The 25,089-nt window shown below is 33.7% G+C and overlaps 1 protein-coding gene across 2 annotated transcripts in view; it reads right to left on the reverse strand.

Annotated features, from left to right (window-relative positions):
* Nucleotides 1-25,089, reverse strand: part of cic (Putative transcription factor capicua) — a 107,138-nt gene that overhangs the window by 41,072 nt on the left and 40,977 nt on the right. For both annotated transcript variants that reach the window (XM_017613365.1, XM_017613364.1), the window contains exon 2: nt 4,064-4,581. The gene's annotated coding sequence lies outside the window, so the exon portion shown is untranslated. The remainder of the gene's footprint in view (nt 1-4,063; nt 4,582-25,089) is intronic.

A 25,089-nucleotide genomic window follows, 5' to 3' on the forward strand; every position in this document is an offset into this window, starting at 1 on the left:
AGTACCGCTTTTACAAGCACGTCGATATAGTGAATTATTGTAACTACTGCTTTCATACATATGTACGTATATATGTATGCACACACAGCTATATGCAAATATACATATGTATGTATTTATAAGCACATCACAGTTAGTGCTAATATTATTAGGTAATATTGTAAGTTTGCCCATACATATGTACCTACGCAGGTGTATGCGATGCTAGCTGCTAGCGTGAATGTACATACAATCGAATTCCCAACTGTTGCTAAAAGTATATTGAACTTTCGTGGCCCAGCAGCGACTAAAAATATACATAGCATACATACTACTCTGATGTAGTTATTAGCTATCGCGTGAGGAACTTGAATGACTATCTCCACTAGAGTTTATATTATTTGTATGCACATATATATGTACATAAATACATACATATATAAGCAAAAATATACATACAGTATCAGTCATATCAATAGCACGCCCAATTATTTTCAATTAAAATAGGTACAGTTCGTTCTCTAATAAAACCCATTTAGACCCAAGTTTAAAACTTTGTAGAAAACTTAAAATAATAGAACAAACTTTTCATTCTTTGGATGACAAACAATATCACTCTGAAATGGGGGTGCTGCTATTGATATGACCAATACTGTATATTTCTATATGTACACAAAAGTGTGCTCGTATGAATGAGCTTTGTTGCTCAAAGATGTCACATACAAGTTTATTACCAGCTATGTATGTATGCATGTATGTGCATTAGAGTGGCTCAAAAATTGCATGTGAAAAAGTAAAGTCGGAATTTGATTTCTTTCACCTCCTAAGATTGTTCTGTACCGAAAAAAAATATACGCCTATTTTTTATTTTGAAACCAAAAAATATTTACAGGTCGCTGGAAGCGCCTAAAGTTTTCCTTGTATATTTTTCTTTTGTTTATTTAATATTATTTTTTTTATAAAAACCATATAAATTCATATTTCAAACTTTGTGCAAAAATTTTTTTAAGTATGCAGTTTTATAATAGCCCATAAAATTTTAGTGGAATAAAGTGCAAGTTTGAATCGCGTTGAGTTTTGATCATTTTTGTTCTGAATGTATTACGCACTTTTTTGCATACAAAAAAAAAAAAAAATTGTCGAACATACTTTGTATGTAAGAAAATGCGTTGAAAAATTGTCAAAAATCAACGCTACTTATAACTGCATACTCAAAAAAAATCCAAAAAAATTTGATTAAAAAGTTGAAAATTTAGATGCAATTTTGTAGAATGTTAATAATTTTTGCACAGAGTTTGAAATAAAAATTTGTATGGTTTTTGTTAGATGAGCTCTACTTTTATAAAAAAAAGTAGTAAATATTAAATAAACAACAGAAAAATAGGAAATATTTGTTAAAATGGCGTGCCCCTATTTATTTTTCCACCACTGTATGTACATGTTTTATATGGGGAAAAATTTTCGTTGAAATGGTATAGAATTTTTGAAAATCAATATTATTCGATCGGAAAACTGTGTTTCTCTTCAGGAGACTCCAAATAAAAATACCCAATTGTTTTTTTTACCAGCTTTTTGGACCACCCTAATGTGCATCCAATCCATACGCATATTTGTGTCATCAAGTGGAAATTGCCAAAGAAATCGAAGCAAATTTATATACATACATACCAATTTGCACATGTAAAGGTCAGGAGATTTTTATATGGCACTCCATTTTTTCAGTTGATAGTAAATTCTAATGTAAATAAGTAATTTTTAAGCAAAAAACCAACATGATTAAATACTTTCATATACATAAATATTTGCACATACTTTTATGCGGAGCAACAATGCGTAGAGTTCTTGATTGTGCAAAAACTCTGCAATAAAAAGATTTCAAAAGCATCATTCCTATCATAATTCCATATTACAACAATGCATCCGTTTCCACCATTTTGCACACTGAGAAGTTCACACTTTTTTGTGGTCTTTGGAATTTTTAAACAATTAAATTAGCAAACTTAATAATACTAAGCTAACAATTGTTTATGACGTTGGGAAATTACTGAAAATTGTTTCTTGAGTTTTGTTTGATACTTGTTGACCTTATTCGAATAGCTATAGTTTTGTAATACATACTCGTTCATATATTTATCAGTAATTGTTGTTATGTTAAGTGCTGCTTGTATCAGGAAAATAAACCTACCATATTATTGTATTTTTGTACACGCCCGCATGAACTGCATACATATTCAATGGGTGTATAGTAGACCGGTTAAAAAAAATTTTTGATATAAATATATTATCGCCTTAGATCTCAAAATGTGTATAATTGGAAGCTATTTCGGGCTATTTCGACAAAATCACCGAGTTTCTAGGCGTAGTTTTTAGCCATCAACTCAAATATGTTGATATTTTTATCTTACCAAGCAATCTAAATTAATGGTAAATAGAATTTGCAACCAAAAATTTACAAAATCATGAATATCAATTTTCAAATTGTCCAACTATCCCCAAAAATTGTCCAATATTCTCAATACTATATACGGTCCTATTCCATTTGCCGACCATTTCAATGCTGTCAACAGAATTTCGTTATATTTTTTTAAATCCGACTTAATACCAATTTTTTTCAATAACAGTCGCTATAATGGATCAGCCATTTTGAGTTTCATGACTATATCAGATCAAATTCAACGACGTCAAAAACAATCTTACTACCTTTAAAATGCGAAATTTCTCGCCAATAAAATATTACTTAATAGTTTGAAGTTTTTTTTTTTTTTTAATTTTCGACTTTGAGCATACGATGATAAAAATACAATTTTTTTTAAATATGTGCCTAAACTATCTTTTATAAAATCCGTTTCAAGTATTTAAAAAAAAAAATCAGTAGAAAATGTTCCACTGTGCGAGCACAAAGCTCATAATTCAGAGACTTTTTCACCTTCTGCGGTTAATAGTAAAATTTTTTGTAGAATAATTTAACCCCTCTACTGCCATTTTTAATGAACGTACATAGAATTTCAAAATGCGGGTTAAATTAGCTCCGAAATTGGTTGAGGCCCTACACAAAAACCCAAAAATTATACTATTTTGATTAACGGCTGATATTGTACATATTTGGGATTGATTTGGCATATGACCTGTTTACATAAGTCTATCTAATAGTTTTGCTTTTTAGAACTTTTGCTTGATTAGAACTCGAATAAACTGAAACAGGACCTTAAAGCATCGGACCTAGTAACTGATCCAATCGAGTAACTTTTCAATCCAGCCCTGAAGACTATGCAATGAAGACAACAGCTATTTCAATACAACGCTGGTGGGTATTGCTGAGCTGGAGTGCTACCGGTGTAATGTAAGCCCGCCGTTATAGACTGCTTAGATATCAGGATACTTTAATTTGAATTGGAAAATATGTATAAAAAAATTCTGACAATGCCAACCAACTTAAAACTTAATAGCTTATAACGGGTGATTTTTTTGAGGTTAGGATTTTCATGCATTAGTATTTGACAGATCACGTGGGATTTCAGACATGGTGTCAAAGAGAAAGATGCTCAGTATGCTTTGACATTTCATCATGAATAGACTTACTAACGAGCAACGCTTGCAAATCATTGAATTTTATTACCAAAATCAGTGTTCGGTTCGCTTTACGTCCGATTTATGGTCTACATAATCGACCAAGTGAGCAAACAATTAATGCGATTGTGACCAAGTTTCGCACTCAGTTTACTTTATTGGACATTAAACCAACCACACGAATGCGTACAGTGCGTACAGAAGAGAATATTGCGTCTGTTTCTGAGAGTGTTGCTGAAGACCGTGAAATGTCGATTCGTCGCCGTTCGCAGCAATTGGGTTTGCGAAACACATTTCGAACCGAACACTGATTTTGGTAATAAAATTCAATGATTTGCAAGCGTTGCTCGTTAGTAAGTCTATTCATGATGAAATGTCAAAGCATACTGAGCATCTTTCTCTTTGACACCATGTCTGAAATCCCACGTGATCTGTCAAATACTAATGCATGAAAATCCTAACCTCAAAAAAATCACCCGTTACTTGCTTTTAATGCAACAAATATTTCTCAACTCACCTTCGATAACGGAACTGCTGTCCAATTTGCGCAATTCAATGCAGAATATTCACTAATTACTTAATACTTTTTAAACATTTTCGCCTGTAAGAGCATCGATGTATTATTATGTGCACGAGATCCATGAGGTGGGTGGGTGTTGGGGTCAACAAAAACCAATTTTTTATTTTATTTTTTGCCAGTGACAGCGAATGTTTGCTATTTGCAATTTTTTTTTTTTTTGTATGTATTTCATATAGTGCTGTAGGAGGTGTCCAAATTAATTTGAAATTTTCACCAATGCGCTGTCGACGACGACGACGACGACAAAAAACTGTTGCCAACAGCGTTTGAACCAGCAAACGGAAGTAATCATTATAATCAACGTCTGCGAACCAAAGGTATGGACAGACAAATAAACGAAAGCTTTTGGGCTGTGATTGCTGCTGCTGTTGTTGTTGTTGGTGGTGTTTCGTGTCAATGGCGACGCTGCTGATGGATTTTTATTTTTTTATTTTTTTCTTCACAGGATACAAATGCTGCAATAAGATTAAAAGAAAATGAGAAATTGAATTATGAAAATACATTTGAAAGTGAAAAGTTGAAGAAAAAATAGAAAAAAGTTTTTTTTTTTTGTAAGATTATTGAAGATGTTTATATAAGTATGTACATATGTACATATTCGTACTTGTAAATAAAAGGTGAAAATATCTTGTAGCTCATAATAATATTATTTTTATGAAATATTTGATATCAAATGCTCGACTTGCATCGCAATGCTTTAGAGGCACTTTTGTTTTGACCATTGCACAAATATTGTTGAAATGCAAAAATATTTGTTTGGGTTGAAATTACTGGAGAGCAGAACACTTCTCTTCCTCTAGACCTATATCAAAGGTTCCAAAAAGATTTCAATACATTACATACACAGGCTTTTGAATCAAAAAAAGTCGAAGTCCTAATGAAGACGACTAAAATTTTATGTACACTTCATTGTCAAATGTCTTCTTCTTCCTGATTGATGCTGTAACCGACTAACCGATTTAAGGCGAGTCAAATAAAGCCCGGCCATATTTTAGTATAATAAGGTGCAAGTTTAAGTGGTTAAGGATCGCGCTTGATTTTTGAGATCTTTTTGTCAAGGGTGTTGCACATTTTCTTCCATATAAAAATAGGTTTCGTTCAAGTGTTTTAAGGAAGAACAACACCATAGACGGAAAAAATCTCAAGTTTGAAACTTTGATGTACATGTGTATGTATGTGGTTTTAGTTTTCGATTGCTTCTCGACGCCTGTTAAGAACTTGTGCGTTGACCAATATAAAAATAGCGCCGAAAATCAAAAACGGTTTGTAAACCGAAAATTATTAGTTTAGGTCGACGCGACCAGAGAGCAGAACCTTCATGGGCCAAGAATAATAGCTCTGAGATACCATATCATATATCTACTAATCTCCTTCGATGCTATATGTTTTTATTTCCACCTGTGAGATATGTTCTTCTACAATTCTCCTATTCCACAGGATGAAAGACTTTTCTTTCCCCCTTCAAAGGGGGTCATTAATATTCCTACCATGCTCTTTCTAATTCCTCACACTTCTTCTTGATATGCCCCTGGATGTGCCTAAGATATCCGGAACGCTTAAACAATTTTGTGCTTGTTTGTATGCATACTTAATGGATGGAGCTTTATTAAGTAATCTAAAAGGTTTCTAAATATTTTGATTCTAGCGCTATCTATGTTTTGGAACCATTTTTTTTTTTTGCAGAAGCACTTCTTATCATAAAGTTAATAACCGTTAATATAGGTCGTACGATAGACGGCTTCTCTAAATATCTCAACTCCAGCGCCATCTGTCGGCACCTCTGCAGAGCATCCGACGTCGTTCGGGGTAAACAAATACAAATATAAAACAGTAAGAAAGATTTTCAGTTTACCATGAATTAAACTATTTTTGTTGTTCAATTTAAGGCTCCTTATGAACAATACTTTTATTTTCTTGTGGCGGTGTAGAAGCATAAATACTATTCGGACATCCGCTCGTGAACATTCGACATACATATAATCATATAATATTGAATACTGAAAAGATTTTTAAATTCAAATGGAAGGTCTGTGGGAATAAATGGGACTCCTGGCAGGAACACATCTTTTCCTTTGCCGCATCCAGTATTAATTCTTTTTGGTTGATTATATTGGTCATCATTTTATTTACAATCAATATTGTTTTATCATTAAGGTTAGGTGGATCAAGGCACCGAAAGAAAAACGAAAAGCGCTTAAATTTTTAAATTGATATTCTCTGAACGCAGTCGGCACGCGCGGTGGGAGGTGCTACGACTTCTTGCAAACTCTCAACCATTTTTAGTTTACAACAGGACATTCCATTTAGCTGTCTGTTCTGATGAAAAGAAAGAGGAGTTTATGTAGATGCTGGAACCTTCCAAGGGGCCCTCAGACCAATATAATCGAAAAACCTGTTTACAGTCTGATTTGGGTTATGTTTAACATATTCATAGTCAGTGAGGAACCGTTAGGCATCTCATCTATACATACAAATACATATGCACATTTTTTATAAATACAAATTTAGGTTACTTTCTCCTTATAATTTCGAAAGCTACTGAAGAAATTTAATTGTAAGTTTTCCCTTAAATTCGCACTTAAATTTTGCTGGTGAACTTCAAAATTGTCATTCGCATAAAGGAGTTAATATTGGTGACAACCAAAATTCAAAAGTGTGTGAAAAAAGATGTCGAATAGATTAATAAAAAATATTTATCATGGTAAACATTGTGAATATTTCTAAACAAATTCACTGGACGCTTTCCACTGAGAGCCACTGGATGAAGGTTTACAACTGTTATAAAACGTCAATGTCAGAAGTTAAATATTTTTTACTTGACATCATTCAATGAAACGATATCAAACTCAAACAAAAATATTTTCATCCAATTTATTACTTACTACTTGCTGATGTTGTACTCATTATTTCCTTTTCCAATGACATAAATTCAGTTAATAGGTACAACGAAAATTAGTCGAAAACAGGAAAACCATATAGAAGGGTGGGTAGAATTTCGCCCACATTACAATGAAGTGTAGGAATTTTTGCCGAGTGCAAAAAAGGTCAATGCAAAACTTGCACAAAAAACAAAACAAAGCCAAAACAAAAAATCATAAATATTTACTATTACTTACCCCCAATAGCCTGCTGCAGAGGCAGACGACGATACATTGGCATGGGGATGAAAAAGAGCGCAGAGAGTTAGGAATATCGCATAGCAACTAACTAACTAACTAACTAACTATTGGCTTGCTGTCAATCAAAATTACGCAAAAGTTGGCAACACCGGTAAAATGGGAATGATAGGAATGAGTAGGTATACAAATTTGCTGTTTTGCTGCTGCTGATGCTTTTTAGATGTGTAGGTTAGTGAATGCTGACAGCAGCAGCAGCAGCAGCAGCAGCAGCAGTGATTTGCATAGCCACATTGCAGAATCGTTAACAAATACAAGCGTACGCAGATGTACAAATAGGCAAGCAGATAGGAGGAGAAAAAAAACCCAAAGCTCTGAAGTTAAACTAAACTTTAATGCGCATAAAATGTGTACTATGTACAACATCACTCACTCACTCACTCAACAAAGCCAACAACAAAGGCTGAAACTGAAATGGAAAAGGGCGTGAGTGATATTTTTTTTTTTTTTTAATGATGTAGGTAGTTGTAATGCGATGAAATTCGTCATATAAATCAAAAACTGACCTTTGAATTTTTTATTAGTTATGACTTTTTGCATTTCAGGTGACGCTATATGCATATGCATGGAATCACGCACGTACATATGCACGTAGCTGCATAGAACCGCATGTGTCGTGCATTAAGTGTTGCAAATTGCAATGCAAACTGCCACCGACGCGCTGCCGCAAAGGGACAGAGGGCAAGCAGGTGGGAGGAGACCGACCACCTGCCTGGCAAATACCTTTTTTTTGTTTTTGCCAAACACATACACTAAATAGAATGATGAGTGACTTGTCGACGACGCCCGTCACTATGCAGCAGCAGCAGCAGCAGAAACAGCAGCAGCTCCCACTCGCTTTCCACTTAACTTGCCAACCAACCACCACCAACCGGCCGCTATTCTATACACTCACACACACACACACATACTGCTGCTCGCCGCACTAGAATCTGCAGGTGTGTGATTTGCAGCTCAATCCGTCCTTAGTGTGGCAGCCACGCTTTGTTACTTGTTGTTGCAACACACAACCAACAACGAATCAACAACCATCCATCCAACTCGCCATACATGCATCCAATCCAGCCATCCATCCTTCTACTGCCACTTCAGATTACCAGTTCAATTTTAAGCTTTTTTCACATGCTTTTCTATTTACTTTTATTTTTTTTTGTTTGTTTTTGAATTTCTATTTTTGCGCAAAATGCGAAAGAAAAAAATATGCGAGCATACAATTGCAACATCAAACGGAGCAACAAAATGCTTTGCGCAAGATTCTAACTTTTCAAAAACCAAGCAAAAAAAAACAGAAAGAAAGAAAAAGCTGGAAAAAGCGCCGGGTTCGGGAGTGGGAGTGGGGTGGTATTTTCTGCACCCGGTTCCGCCCAGTCAACCAGCGCGGTGTGGCTAGCCGCATCCTCATCATCATCATCACCGTCATCAACGTCAGTTTACGGCAGCGAATGTAAACAAATGCCAAGCAGAGATTGTTTTTTTTTTACATTTTTTTTTTGAATTTTTTCTTCTCGCCTTCGTGATGTTGCTGACACTGCATTTTTCTGGAATTAGGGTTGCGTTGGCTGCTAACAAAAAAAAGGTACTATACATATGTACATACATATTAGTGATGATAATGATATCATGTCTATCGCTTATGATGTCTTTAGTGTTAGTGTCAATAATGTTGATTACGGTGTGGTGAGTTTTAAATCGCGCGGCAAGCTTTAGTGAATATTGAGTGCAGGGTTCGTATTTGCACACACATGTGCAGCACATCCTAACATTTTACGCTCACACACGTGTGCTGTGCATATAAAAAATTAAAAATTTGCTCACATCACATGTGTGTGCCGTTTGGTAAAAAGCACGGGCACATGTGTGTACTTTCTTTTTATTAATGTAAAGCACACGCACATGTGTGTGCTATGCGTAGAGAAACTTATACACTTCGAATTCTAACTCAAATCTTAAAATAATTTTTTAATATGTTTTCTGTCATATAAAAAACAAACAACATCTCACTTTTTATTGAATTGTCTTTCAAAAAATAACGTTTAATAAACAAATTCTTTTAAGAATATATTATGTGCATGTGCATGGGCTGAAATTTGTACAAAAATCGGCTCACACACATGTGCATGTGCTTAATAACAAACAGCACACACTTTTCTGTGAGTAGAGTTTGTTTTCCACTTATGCACACACATGTGTATGAGCAGTGAGTGCAAGTTGAATGTGTTTCTGGCGTGTGTGTGAGCAGAGCATGTGTGTGCAAATACGAACCCTGATTGAGTGGGATGTAAATATGATGCGGTATTCAGCGTTTGAAAAATGTATACAGACTTTAAAATAAAAGTACATATTCGAATTCCGTTTAGGCTCATTTTACACCAAGCAGCATATATGTAGGGCAACGGAAACCCTTGCACTTGCAGATACCCCACAATTGCTTGCATTTTCTTTGATATTTGCGGTTGACGAGGACGGTGTTCAATATGACAGCAGATTTCGTCCATGTCCTATTTTCCCCCAAGTCAACTTTAATCGCCTTAATTTTAAAAACCAATCAGTTATATCCAGGAAGTTGGAGTTACCAGCTGTGTGCTATTAAAGAACCCGAATGTGTAGTCATAATTTGAGTTTCGGGCACAGCACAGGTCTCACCGCTCGCTGAACCGATGGGACTTAACGATGAACCAACTCAACTGTTGCAGCGCATGGAGGCAGATGGAATTGAAGATGTGTGCTTTCTTTCAGAAATATCTCCAAGGTAAGTTCTCCCAGATCTTATGCGATCTAATAGAAATCTCTCACGATTTAATTGGTCTAATTGTTTGGTAATAGTAGCCATAAAGAAGCTGGTTCATGGAGCAAGGTAATTTCAGGCCACTCTGCTATCTTCGATACTTCAGCGAATATACCGATATCCCTCGGTACCGACTATTTTATACCCTCAGCCACTTTCGATAGGAAATATGAATTTGTGTTTTCGTCAAGTCAACAAGTCAGGATTTATATAGCGAACCTCACCTAATGTCTAACGCCATAAACTTGTATACAAATTTGAAGAGAGAGCGCGAGGAGTTCTCTCCATAAATGAGCTAAAGATATCTTCTATTTTCGACCACTACCACTACAGTATATGCATTCAATGCGGACGTATTGGCCATCCAGGAGGCAGCACCGAACACCGCTAACAGACCTGCAGAGGGGGAAACTTGTCTTCATTTTCTCAGGCAGTCAGGCAGCCCTGAAAGCTTTAAACCAACACAAGTCCATTACTGAATGCGACGGATCCTTTAAACGAGATGGCCCTACCGTAATAGTGGCGTAATTGTGAAAGTTGATTGGATGACCAATAATGTCGGATCTACATACATATCTACATAGATATGTATAACCAAAACACCTGTCTTAGGGCGACAAACGCCAATCAATTTTAAGCTTATCAGCCTGTTAAAATTTAAAACGACACAATTTTGTTCGGGCATGTGTGTTTTTTTTTTTTTTGGTTTGTTTGGGAAACCGGGCATCAGTAATTAAAAGTCTTCAGAAAGACTGATGCCACAAAATGGTTCCGGTCCCATTAAAACGGTTTAGCATCCTTTTCTCGCCAGCTTGTCGACTTCGTTACCCTTGATCCCGCAGTAGCCTGGCACACCGCGGCGTCTTACCGTGGTTTGCGCTGCCAAGAGCTGAAGGAACTTTAAATACTCCTCTACAAACTTGAGCGTGGTCGTCATTGTGGGAAGGGAACTAATTCAATGTTTATGCCGTTTCATCAATTGTACTTAACCCATCCTAGAATTTTGACAAGGAAATTTCGGCAGCAAAAGATTTTATTTAACATGGAGTGAAGACTACCGTCAGATATGCTCTAAAGCAACTTTCTCTCCAGAGTCGCAACGACAGTTAATAAATTACATAACTTACTGGTCTGTGCCATCAAGGAGGACAGTCAATTGAAGACGTTCAGACTGTACGATAAAGTCAACACCTTCGGAAACTCAAATGTCATAAAGCTAACTCATCTGCGATCGTTTTCACCATTCTCCACGAATATTTTGTATACAAATGTGAACTCAAGTTTAATGACAAAAACCAGATGCTAAACGCCATCTGATGAAAATTGAGATCATATCTGTTTAGAATTAGTGAGGTTGGTCGAAAATATTACGGTATGATTAGATGTCAGGGAAAAATAAAGTATTTATGTACATACAGCCAGTCAATAAAGTTTAGGCACAGCGAATTTTTTACAATACGGGCAACTATTTTTTAAATATTTTATTTTTCGATAATTTTTTATAAAAATACCGTCAATTCTACAACAAAAATCAGGGTTCCGAACCTTGTGCAAAATTAAAGAAAATTCCGCAAAATTTCATTCAGATATTGCACTTTTTATTTACGCTCTCTAGAAAGAAGTTGGGTATGCAGTTTTTTAGCCCATTGATTTTTAGGAATTTTTTTTGTTGAAGGTGTCGCTCATTTTTTCCATATAAAATAATGTTTGATAATACTTGAACCCTGCATACTCAAATTTTTTCTAGAGAGCGTAAATAAAAAGTGCAATATTTGAATGAAATTTTGCAGAATTTTCTTTAATTTTGTACAAGGTTTGGAACTTTTCTTTTTGGGGTTTTTATTGTAGAATTAACCATATTTTTATAAAAAATTTGCGAAAAATAAAATATTTAAAAAATAGTTGCCCGTATTGTAAAAAATTCGCTGTACCTAAACTTTATTGACTGACTGTATGTATGTATAACTGGAGCAAGTAAAAAAAAAACAAATATTTATAAATGCGCAATAACCTAAATTCTTAAAACTGCAACTAATACCTTCTAAGTAAAAGGACTATTCAGGAGTATATACTTTAACATCACACATGCACATACATAAGTATATACAATACATACATATGTACATCATTATAAAACACCCCAATTTATGCATAGGTAAATCCTACGCCATTTATACCTATCACCACAATATAATACAAGTTCTCAAAGAAAATCATGTGTGAGGAGATCGACGACCTAGAAGAACCCTATGAAGAATAGTGAGTACTTGTGTTAAAAAAAAAAAATTCGAAAGGGGAGCAAAACAAAATATGCTACAGCGTCCACACAATGAAAAAAAAAACGCAAAGGGCGAAAGTCGGAAGGCGTTTGAAACAACAAGTGCAAAAACGGACCCTAAAAATGCAAGCGAATAAAGGAAGCAAATAGTGGGCGGGCGGGCGGCTGTGTGCTTAAAACACAAAAGCCAAGCAGGCAGAATAAGTGGAAAAGGAAAATACACGAGATGAGCGCAATGAGGGAACAGATGTATGAATCCCTTTTACAAAAGTAAGATTTTCCCCCGAACTGTTGAGTTTACTTACAAATAAATACACCTATGTATACATATATGTACATACCTATTTGAAATTGACAATGTAGGCCTTAACAACAATGCCCTCTCTCAGTCCGTCAACAAATAAAACACCTCCGCTTATTGGGAACGTATGATATTCTTATTTCTGCCAATAGGTCGTAAGGTGTAATTAGGGCTCTGTTAGTCGTAGAAAAGTTGAGGCTTTCGCGACGAACTAAAATCAAGCTTTACGAACTTCCAATCATTTCCTGTCAAAGAAAATATGTAAATATATATGTATATCTTTAGGTGCATTCGATTGTGCTGACCAAGCCGCTGAAGTCAACAGGAAATTCACAAAAGAGAGTAACATTCTTGTCAAATTGATTGGGCTATGCCGTCAAAGACCAAATGTTCGACTACTTCCAAATTTGAAAATACCTGAAAAAAGCACAATTGTATCTACTTTGATCTTTACCATTTAAATCCTACCATTATGAGTCTTTTTGAAGAAATCGGGCCCTATGAATAAAAATAAACAATTGCTTTTTCTTAAAATTTCTAAACTTTTACTCGATTTAAAAAAAAAAAATTGAAGTAAAAGGTATCAAATTTTAAGAAAAACTAATTGCTTAGTTTTTATTCATACGGCCCATTAGTTAAAAATGGGAGTTAACAGGATAAAATTATTTTACAAAACTATATATTAGTACTAAGTACTAGAACAAATAACCAGGGACCGCAACAGTTACAACTTTTATTAAAAAAATCGCTCTTTAACAGTTATTTTATTACTTTTATTCCATTGCTCCTTAAATAACAGTTATTTCTGATTTTTCATTTATAAATCCAAAATAACAATTATTTTTGATTTTTAAATTAAATGGCCTAGATAACACTTATTGAAGACTTTTATTTACGAAAGTCAATCATAACAGTTATTTGCAGGCTAGTTAGATAAAAACCAAAAATAATTGTTATTTTGTATTCATAAAATAAATAGCAAAAATAATTGCTACTTTTTTTTTATTTTGCATAAAAATTACAAATAAAAACTTATTTTCAAATTTGATTCTCGTTGAAAAAGAAACCGAATTGGTAGGTATCACTTATTTGTAGAACATATCCTTAATAGTGAATTTTTCAATGATAGTTTTCATCAATAACTGTTATGTTCGGTCCCTGCAAAAAAACCCCATTGAAAATCACTCATTTCAGTGTCTCATCCACAAATAATAGCAGTTCTACAAACGGTGAAATGTGCGAATATTTCCTCGGTCAAGAATGCTAAGTTTTAAAAAATCAATTTTTAAGTGTGCAATTTTACTTTAGCGAAAACTGTTTAACAATATTAGAAAAATGTATGTATGTTTGTATGGAAGTAGATTTACACGTTTCTCAAATTTTCATAACACAGCAGGGCAATTTTAGTTCGCAAATACACCCATACACAATATATTCTTCTTCATCTTCATATTCATTCACATTCTACAATATGTTTACGTGAAAATACGCAAAATTTATTATAGATATGACTGCATGTATGTATGTACATACATGTGTACATATATGTACATATATTTACCCACTTTCACAACGTTGCCCAAAAAAATAGCAACCAAAAATATAATCACCTGTTCCCACTATCTAGCTAGATAAATATTTTGTATGTACATATGCATTCATATGTATGTATGTACGTATTTACTACGTCAATGGCAGCGGCAGACAAAACAAAACACCGTCAGTAATTTACGCAAAGGCACTAATTTTGGCACGATCAAGTGCAATAAACGTAAATAAGTATACATACTAACATATGTAAATACATATACATATATACGTACATACACTTGTGTACTAACATTCTTCTTATCTGAAGTTGTAGGTAAAATAAATTTTTATAATATTTAGGCAATTAAATGCAAATGGAAATAAGAAAATACGGATATACTATATACGTACATATGAAAAAGATATTTACATACATTTATACATCATATTAAAAGTAAATGAAAAAGATATTTAAAATTTCCAGGTGCATGAGTTCTAAAAAAAAAAAATTTAATAAATTGTAGCAGAAAAGCGTGAATGAGCAACAGATGCATAGATTTCGCGCTTTGCGCTATTCATAGTTCTATATTTTTATTTTTTTATTTTTTACTTTGGGCTTTACTATTTATTTGGTGGCGCATGTCCTTTTAGACATTTACGATTTCGATTAATCAGCGTCTAGATTAAAAGTAGAGCAGACCTGCACGTTTTGTGGTGGACCAGAAAGAAGTCTTTCTGTTTACGTTATATTTAATCTAATAATAACTTGAAAGCAGTTGACAAACCGCTGATTTCTAGTACATAAATGAAAGAAAAAATTGTTTTTTGTTTTTTTTTCTTTTTTGAAAGCTAAAGGTTTTATAGGAACTTTTACGACTTTATATTCGATGAAGCTTTTTAAATCCAGTAGCTGCAACTTGAATGGTTTTCTGAAGGTTCAAACTATACCGATCTTACTAATCAAATTCAAAAATCTGGCATTGCAGAAACGGCACCATTATGATCAGGCAGTTTAACAAGGCAATTCTCACAATGATAGTTTTGTAAAGCAATTGAAGCTCAGTAGGTAAGATTAGTTTGAAAGATTTTGTTTAATTTTGATAGAAAGCACTTGGTATGTACATACATAGTATATCATTTTGCTCGCGCTGCTCCAACAGTCGGAAGGGCCGACAGAGCAAAGCACTGGTATGCAATTCGAGAGATCCGAGGTTCAAGTCATCGGGCAGCGGGATTTTTTTTCTTTTCTCTGATCTATTTATTTAATTTTTTTTTTAATTTTAATTTTCTTTTAATTTTTAGATTTTATCGTTTCAAAAAATACATGTTTTTAAATTTCATTAAATTTTTATAAACATGTTTCTTATTTTTTAATTATTATTTTTTGTAAATTTAATTTTGTTCACTCTCGACCACGTTGTTGCTTTGGTTACTGGTAGCCAATGTGTGACAGATTTTTTTTCTACCGCAGTTTTTTGTCGAGTCGAAAGTTTATCTAAGCCTAAGTTGAAGGTTCTATAATCTATAGTTTCTCGCTAGAGCTTCTAAAAAAATGGCTTCAACCCAAAATCTCGAGCTGATGGAAACTTTTTACCTTAAAAAAAAAAAAAACTATCAAAAACAGCTTTAACATTTACCCGCGCTAAAATTATTAACATTTTTATGGCCTGAGTTCTATCTGTATTTTCGCCAGCATTCTTTACAATACCATAACACGAAACTAAGTCGGACAGTGATAAATTATTTGCTTTAAAAAATTCGTCAAATTGCTCGCAAGTAAAATCGTCATACATAAATTAAAAAAAAAAAATAAATAAATAAATAAATAGTCAAATATATTGGTTAGGAATCAATAAATAAAATTTAAAATAAGGTGGCTCGAAATCTATTTTAGAGCTTCCATGGACTTTTTTGTTCAGAATTTCCAGTAGAATACTTCATTTGCCGAAACAAAGTCGGTTATATTCTTTAAGAAAAAATTTACCCGCCCTAACAAACATACATACGTGTAAATAAAGGTAAATATCGTATTTAACTACATATAGTATTAAGCAGCTAATATTATTTCCTTTCTAGTCTTCAGCTCTTTCAACTGCAAACATCCCACAGAGAGTAATCCTAAATACATAGCTGCGCAGCTGAAGAGGCAAAAAACCCAACCATCTGTAATTTGTCTAAGGTAATTTATGTAGTCGCCAAAGTTTAATTAGTTTGCGATATGCGAGCAATAAAGTCGGTGGAAACACGAATGCTGCAGAGACTTAACCGAGATTTGTTTAAAAATTAAAGCGTTTGATTTATGGGGTAGCGTATTTCGAGTGAATATGCTAATTTTATGATATGATATGAGTGTATGTATGTATCTATTTATGTACATTTCTGTGTATGTTTAAATATGTACATACATATATTTATGCTTCACTTTGTGTCATATAAATCAGTGAAATGGCTGGCTGCCTCACTGGGTGTCGTCTGATCGATGGCGCTGGCGCCAACATTATGTGCTACTTAATGACTGACTCTGGGCTACTACAAATAAACAAACAAACAAACAAACAACACACACCTTTAGAAAGGTATTTGCTGGTCCACTATTGAATACTTCTGGAAATAAAATCCCGCATGGACAGTTTATTGGAGATCTGATGTGTGTAGGTTTGTAGGTGAATAATTAGTTCGACAGATTTGCAGCGTAAGTAGGTCGACGACATTTCGTATGAAAATGTGAGTTGCCAGATAGAGCTGCAATAAAATTAACTAATCAAGTAGGTGTTTATAAATATGTAAAAATTTTTGTTTATAGATAAGTATGCAAATTTTTGGAAAGGCAACACTTCAAATAGCTGGTGAAGTTTACTTTTGTGCAGTTGGTTTATACATACATACATATGTATGTGGCAACTCTAAGATTGAAGGCGAGAAACTGATATGCGCCTGATTTTTTTTTTTACTCAAATTAATAAAAAAAATTCTAAATTTGTTTTTTTTTCACAGGGACTGCAGGATATCGAAGTCATTTAATGTTAGGAAAAGTTTAAAGCTGTACTGCCTATAAACACAGGGAAATAACAATAAGTATTTTTTTTACTTCGAAAAAGAATAAAATAAAACATAGATAAAAAACTGATCTTTATTTTAAGTCCTAAACTGTATCAACTTCAATTATAAACAATTTTTAAATTTTAGATTTTCAACGCACGCTCATTACGAATGTATTGAACAACAGAACAATATGCCGGTTGCTGTACTTCTAAACAAGCTTTAATTTGCTTCGAAAGATTGTAAAATATCTCGCAATTTAAACTATCTAATTATGCAATTAATATTCCTTATCATGGATCCGTATTTTTTAACAAATTCATTGACTTTCAAAATTTCCTTAGAAGTTTGTATGTACATTAGATTACATCACTCCCATAGAAAAAATAATCTACTGTGTAATGTTAAGATTTACGTGAGCTGGGCCAGTTTGAAAATACCTCCTGAATTAAAATAGTTTTGTAGGATATTTTTTGATAGAAATCACCTCAGATGACACAACAGTTCAAACATAAAAAATTTGCATCAATATATTAAAAAAAAAAAAACGAAATCATAAAAATGAGATTCTGGATGCTGTTTTTAAACTTTTTTCAAAGATTGCTTTAAGAAAAACTCGTAATAACGCGGCTAAAACTTTACACATTTAGACTTGTGGGGTATTCTTGGAAATAAATTTTCCCTTTTTATTTCTTTGCCACTAAACTCATTCACGTCTAAATTTTAACTTAATTCAACTTGGAATAAAGCTCGCTTATCTTACCATTCTCCTTCATACTTTGCATGCAAATAATAATAAAGAGAATGAGAAAATACCTTTCCAATGATACCTCATAAATCTAAGTCTTAAACCAATCTTTGAAAAAAAGATAAAAAACAGCATGAAAAATGTCATTATTTTATGATTCCGCTGAAATTTGTTTAATATTTCTATGTAGATTTTAATACATTTCCGAAATATTTTGGTGGAAGTTTTCAAATATAATAGTTTGCAATCTTGGCGGAAAAACTGCACCTTTTTTTTGGCGATGCAGTCTAATGTACATACTAGGAATGTGGAATTTCAGACATCCGTGGATGCGAATGCGAATGTCAAGTATTTTTAAGAAACAATTGGGTAAGTAAATTGCGTTATTTAGGTAAATAAAAAATATAAAAGTTAGTAATTTTTAATAATTTTTAGTACTTGAATTAAAAATTTCGAAATTATAATCTAGCATAATGACGAGATCGTTGTTTAAACACCGCTTACAAGCCAAACTAGATGCGTCAGGTTTTTCTAAAGCTTTTTAAAAAGAATTCTTCATTCGCATTCCTTTAGCTGTTTCAGAATTTGGGGAACCTGTAATGTCATCAGTGTTTTTCGATTTTAGTTTTTGTAATTCATTTTTAATGCTTTCTTCTGCGACCGGTTTGAAAAATGTGTGCTTATAGCGAGCTAAATAGGTTTTTTTTATTGCATTTGAATTATTGGAATCACGGATGATGAGGGTCTCAGATAGTTACGAAATTTTTACTTAATTGAAGGTCAGACCGACATTTAGTTATTTAATTATTTGAGCGATTTTAAAGATAATCGATTTCTCTTTATAGCTAGACGTTGAACATTCCCGCTGGAAATCCCTATTGAAGGAGCTTACTCTTTGACTTTAATTAGCAAAGAAAGTTTTTAGGCAATGATCCAATGTATATGCATATGAAAAAGATTTTGGCCGACAAGTAAACAAAATAACTGTTTTTGAAATTTCAAGGTACGTCAAAGGTCAAGTAGAAGTGGGAACTTGCATGACCGCAAATATTAAAATTAATGCGGAAACTCCGCGGTTGCGAATCCGAGTGCGAATATTCGAAACAACCCTGGTATACATACATACATACATCCATGCGCAATAGTAACAAATAATAACTAGAAACGAAAGTTTGTACATGGTTTTTTTGTCGGAAAGTTTTGCATGGCCTCAAATCTAAATATATTAATTTGTAGATATTAAATATTTTATTTATTTATTTATACATATTGATAGTACAAATAAGAAAAGCCAAGAATTATATAATACAGATTGCGCCCATATCAGCGAGGATTTTTGAGAATAATTGTAGTGTGACATCACACTGGTGCATTTGCGAGAGAGCAATGCCAAAACGCGAGCAAGAATGGAAGAAGAAGAAAAGTTACACTAGTGTGACGTCATAGAAACAGCGCTTCTGTCAAATTCACTGAGAACGGAATAGCGGTACCGAGATGGGCGCCACCTTCATTCTCTACATCATGAAGAAAAGCAACTTAAGTATCAAGAAAAAAAGATAAGGCTGGCGAGAAAGTTTCAAAAAAAAAACACGTTTAAAATTGCCTACTTAAAAAACTGTAAAGTCTATGTTACCAGTATAAACGATAATAATAAACAAATAAGATATTCGGCGTCAAGTGAAATTTCTTTGAAAACATTTACTTTCGCGTCTATTTAGTCGCCCCCGCTTTCTCTTTCGCTCGGTCCCCTCACTTGGTACACAAGCACAATGCAGCTGATTAGGAAAACGGGAAGCAAATTAATTAAGGTTGATTTAAGATCTGCATAAAAATTAACGACCAACTTAAGTGTCCATTGAATATTGCCGGGGTTTTGGCTTTTTATACAAAGTATTTGCATACGACGCAAGTAAAATAAATTTCGCGAATAGTGACAATGCTGCAGCGGAGCAGAGGTTGGCTTGCTGGCTGGCTTGCTGGCTGGCTGGCTGGCTGGCGGGTGTTCACGAGTCTGCGGCTGTCTAATGAATTTGTTATTTTTAAAACAAATTTGATTTTAGCCAAAAATACTTTGCGCCAAAGCAAAAAAAAAATGAAGACAAATTGTGCACAAAAATGCAGATAGCAAAAATAAAGCAATTGCGCCAAAATTTTAAATGGCAGATGTGAAGAAGTGGGGAACAGTCGAAAATATGCGATTTCGACTACTGATTGGGACAGGGTAAAAGAAGTGTGTCTACAAGGGAAAGCTAGGCATTCGTATGCTAAAGAAGGAAATATGGAATGGATGGCAGATCTATTGGCGGGCGAGTGGTATAGTTATTAAATAAAGGTTTGGTTCTTGAAACACAAACGATGTGTGGATGATATTTTTTTTATTTGTATATGTGTATATATGTACATACACACATAAGTACACTGACCCAAATACAAATTGAGACGACACATTTTAGCTTTTTTTGGATATTTTTCATTAGTTTATTTAATGTTTATTATTTTTTTGTGAATGTATAGCTGATTACTTAACAAACACTTAACAAAGACTTTGCGCAAAAGTTACGAAAATTATGCAAAATTTCTAACTTTTTTATCACCATCTTTGGAAAAAATAGTATGCAGCTCTGTAGCCCACTTACCACTGATTTTTGTATTTATTTATTTTTTTTGACGGTGTTCTAAATTTTTTTCGTGGCACCCTCAGCATGTTCTACGGCTGGTGACAAACGCTACAGCCCCGAAAGTATTTGACGCAATACCCGCGGTGGTAGCATGAAAAAGCAAAATCTCCGATGAATAGGCCCAGTTGAAAAGAACTTCGCTTCACTTGGCATTTCCTATTGTTGTCAGTGAAGTAAGCGTCTACAGCGCCAAATAGAAAGAATCTCCCTAATACAAAATTTATTTTTAGATCGTAAATTTTTTCGCCAAAAGCACTGCACATGCTTTAAGCTTTTCCAACTAAGGGCACATATTGCCTTACTAATGATTAGGATCGAAAAAGAGGGAATTGAGCAAAAAAAAAAAAAAATCATAGATTGCAAAGACAACTTCATGTTGCTGTTGCCTATTAGTAAAAATCGTGCAGCGATGAAGAAATGTGTGTAGGTAGCCGCTTAAATTGTGCCGACGCAAGTAGAAAAAAAATCAAAAAATAAAACAAGACTGGGGAAGCGTAAAAACGAAACAGAAGTAAACAAATTTTCAGCTATAGAAAAGGTAATGGAAAATGCCGCTATTTACATGTACATAAAAAAATATCTATATACTATTTATGTACCTACATATGTATGTATACACGTTAGGATGATCCAAAAATGCATGTGAATAAAGGAAAGTCCGAATTTTCATTTCGAAGTCAAAAAGTATTTGGAGGTCGCTCAAAGAGCTCAAAGTTTTCAATAGCGTTGTGCAGAATCTTGTATTTATAAGTTCACAACGATAAAATGCAAACGGTTACCATGGTAGCAAGCATAAAATTTGCAATTGTAAATACAAATGCAAATCCAAGACCATTTGCACAATATCCTGAACAGCCCTAATGTATTTTATATGGGGAAAACAGATTTTCCTGTTTCTCTTCAGAGGACTTCCGATAATAATACCCAATTGTATATTTCGATAAATATGGATTTTCAAGAATATTAAGCCATTTCTATGAAAAATTGGGACATGGAAAATTTGGAGCGCTTTGAGCGACCACTAAATATTTTATTTTTTTGTTTTCAAAATAAAAACGGTATATTTTTTCGGTATAGAACAATTCTAGGGGATGAGAGCATTAAAATTTCGAGTTTTTATGGACCACTCTAATACTCATACTACAAAATGTATATATGTACATTAGACTGCATCACTCCCCATACAAAAAAAAAAAATCGGTACTACTTTTCCATTGGAATTATAAAATCTATTATATTTTAAGACGTCCACCAAAATATTTCGGAAAAATATTAAGATTTAAGTGAGCTGGACTGACTTGAAAATACCTCCAAAAATGGAGTTTTTTATGAATGGACGTCTTAAAATATAATAAATTTTGTAATCCCGGCAGAAAAACCGCAACTTTTTTTGGTGATGCAGTCTAATGTACATATATTCGTCCATTCATTGATATTGGCTGAGATTGTTCTTGATTTGACTTAATGTCACACGCAGGCAAATGTTCACCCTGCCAGTGCCAGTGGAAAAATCGTCATGGCTGCAAAGAAAATGATGGTCACAGTGGGAAAATTCTGCAATAAGCAACAGGAGCGCTGCTAAGCAACTTGTGAATCAGTATGACCACAAGCTGCGTATACGTATAGCTTCATTAGTAAAAAATATATATATTTTGTGAATGAACCTAGCGTATCATATGTAACTACATACATACATATGTGTGTAGTGAAAACATGAAGAAATAATGGAGTGGTAATGACGGTATATGTGACGGCCGCTGTAGCTGAATGGTTAAGAGGTGTGTCCTACCACTCCGCAGGACGTGGATTCGAGCCCTGGCGTCGGCAACATCTAATTTAAAGACAAATTATTTTCTAATATCGGCAGGCAAAATATAAGATGTAGAATCTTCTTTGGACATACATATGTATGTCTCATGCTTTTTTAGCTGAACTGCAACAAAATATTTTGTGCGTTAAAACAACCATGGCGAAGAAGAATGGATACCAAACCATATAGATATGCACATAGATACATGCATACCTATGTACATGAGGGTGATCCTAAAAAATCAAAGGAACAATTTTTTCTGAACTTTGCCCCCTGTGCGGCACGCCTTAACCAAATTCCGACGCCGGGACCAAAATTTATATGTGATATCTTCGACTATAGTAGTAATATCACCGATGACAGTTAAGTCACACAAGGATTTTTATATCAGAATCTCATTTTTGTGAAAAGTGCGTTTTTTCTCAAGTTTTGCTTTTTTTGAGTTGTGACACTATCTCGTACTGATAGCACCCCACACATTTTCCACCAAATTCACCAGCAATTTTAATGAAAAATGATTTTTTTTTCACTAAAATTGCTTACGTGAAACTGACTTAAGTTCTACAAGCAAATCACAGCAACTCTTCAAAGGCCTTCAATTCCCAGAATAGTATGAAAATATTCTAACCATATTCATTTCAATTGTTTTGGTGATTAAGAAAATTACAACAGCTCTTCCAAAACCATTTTGTACCCATCGCATTGATGATCCGAATTGCCTAAAAAACTTTTCAGTTTTCTTTTTGTTGACAAAGCTAAGCTATCGCGAGCTCATCGTTTTGAGAAAATAACTATTTCGCCCGAAACTGTATCACCTCTATAATGTTTAAATAATCACTCTTTATAAGAACACAGCAATAAAAAATTTAAATTTTTGACTGCTAATGAAAAGCGTTTCGCAAAATAATCAATCTCACTTAAAAGGTACAACAAAAATAAATAAGAGCCGGTTAAAAGCTGACTCGGATAGCGCAACACACAGTCAGAAGAAGTCGAAGACACAAAAAACAAAAAAAAATAAAAATAAAAAAATCTAAAATGGTGGAAACATGTCAAGAAAAATTAATTATGAAAAGACAAAAATAGTGGTGAATTGCCATATCAGCAGTACCGAGGAGGTAAAAGTACCTCTGTGTCTATGTACTCATTTAAGTCGCACATAAAGGCAAATAAACATTCAAGAAACGCAAGGCATAGTCAATAAAAATAAATATGTAAATAGCAAGTATACGAAGTCAAAAGGGAAAATAAAAAGGCAAGAACTTTATTTAAACAATATTACCTATATACAAACATGCATATTTACGTATGTATGTATGTATGTAGGTTCATAAGCAAGTAGCCATTTTTCCTAGCACATTTAGGTATGTACATATCAGCGTACATATGTATGTACACACATATATGTATGTATGGATATGTACCTCTGCAAGACAATAAAAAATTATAGTATTTTCGTAAATAACTCTACTCATTCAGCAAAAATTTGTACTCGTAATTAATGGAAAAGTGAAGAAATATGTATGTATGTATGTATTTTGCTTATCTGCTGGTTTTGCGTAGTTATCAATGTGCCATGCAAAAATAACGCTGGTACATTTTTTGTTTCTTTATTATTTAATGAACATACACTGTTAAATCAGGTGAAAAAGTGATAACTCGTTTTTAATTTTTTTTTTTTGACATTTTTACCTATCACTTTGATGTGTTAAAATTTAGATCTCTTAGTCGTTTACATTATAAATTTAAAGATTGGCATCGATTACACTAAAATATATCGATGAGACGACGAGGCTGCAAACTCTCCAACAGCGGTCGATTGCATAAATAAATATCTAATCGATGGCGATTCGATGGCGATATCAACAACATAAGAAAATGAATACGAAACCTAAAATTGAGATAGACACATCAAAGAACGTACTTCCAGTCTTTCATTTCAGGTCATTAAGTTCCATAGCGCTATCAGGAATAAGATGACCATATTACACAGCTAATCTCTGGAAACCAGGAGAAATGTTGAATACCATCGCAGCCCTATTGGCAAACTGGAACACAACTTAGGTAGCGGCCTCCAGAATTGGCTGAAATCCTACTTCCAGGAGACTAATTCGTAGCCTGTTAGGGTTGAACACTCACAGAGAATTTGTTACGTAGTCTCCTCATTCGTACCGCATCTCCAACAAATCGTATCATTGGTTAGAGCCAACAACAACCACGAAACTGTATACACACAATTTCTGATATCACTATGAAATCGAATAGAAAATTCGAAAATTTCTTGCATTTCAAGAGTTCTGTATGAAATTAAAAAAAAATAAAAATGGATTCTTGTGGTTTTTGCCGTTGAATGAACCATATTTTTATAAAACATCAGAAAAACATGGTATGGCAAATATGAATAAACAATATCGTCAAAAAGTCTGGGGTATGCATATTTTTTACTTTATAACTTTAAAGTTCGTATAAAGATAGCGAAAAATATAATAAAAAAAAAAAATAATAATAAAACGGGAAATGGGGAGAGCAGAACTGAAAAAATTAAATACAAAATTTATTTAAACCCAATAACGAATTATTCCTGATTAAATATGAATCGGTTGTAATGGTCCGTAATT

This window comes from Rhagoletis zephyria, unplaced genomic scaffold, assembly GCF_001687245.7.
Source record: "Rhagoletis zephyria isolate East Lansing unplaced genomic scaffold, Rhagoletis_zephyria_1.1 Rzeph_scaffold_00650, whole genome shotgun sequence".
Taxonomy (NCBI): domain Eukaryota; kingdom Metazoa; phylum Arthropoda; class Insecta; order Diptera; family Tephritidae; genus Rhagoletis; species Rhagoletis zephyria.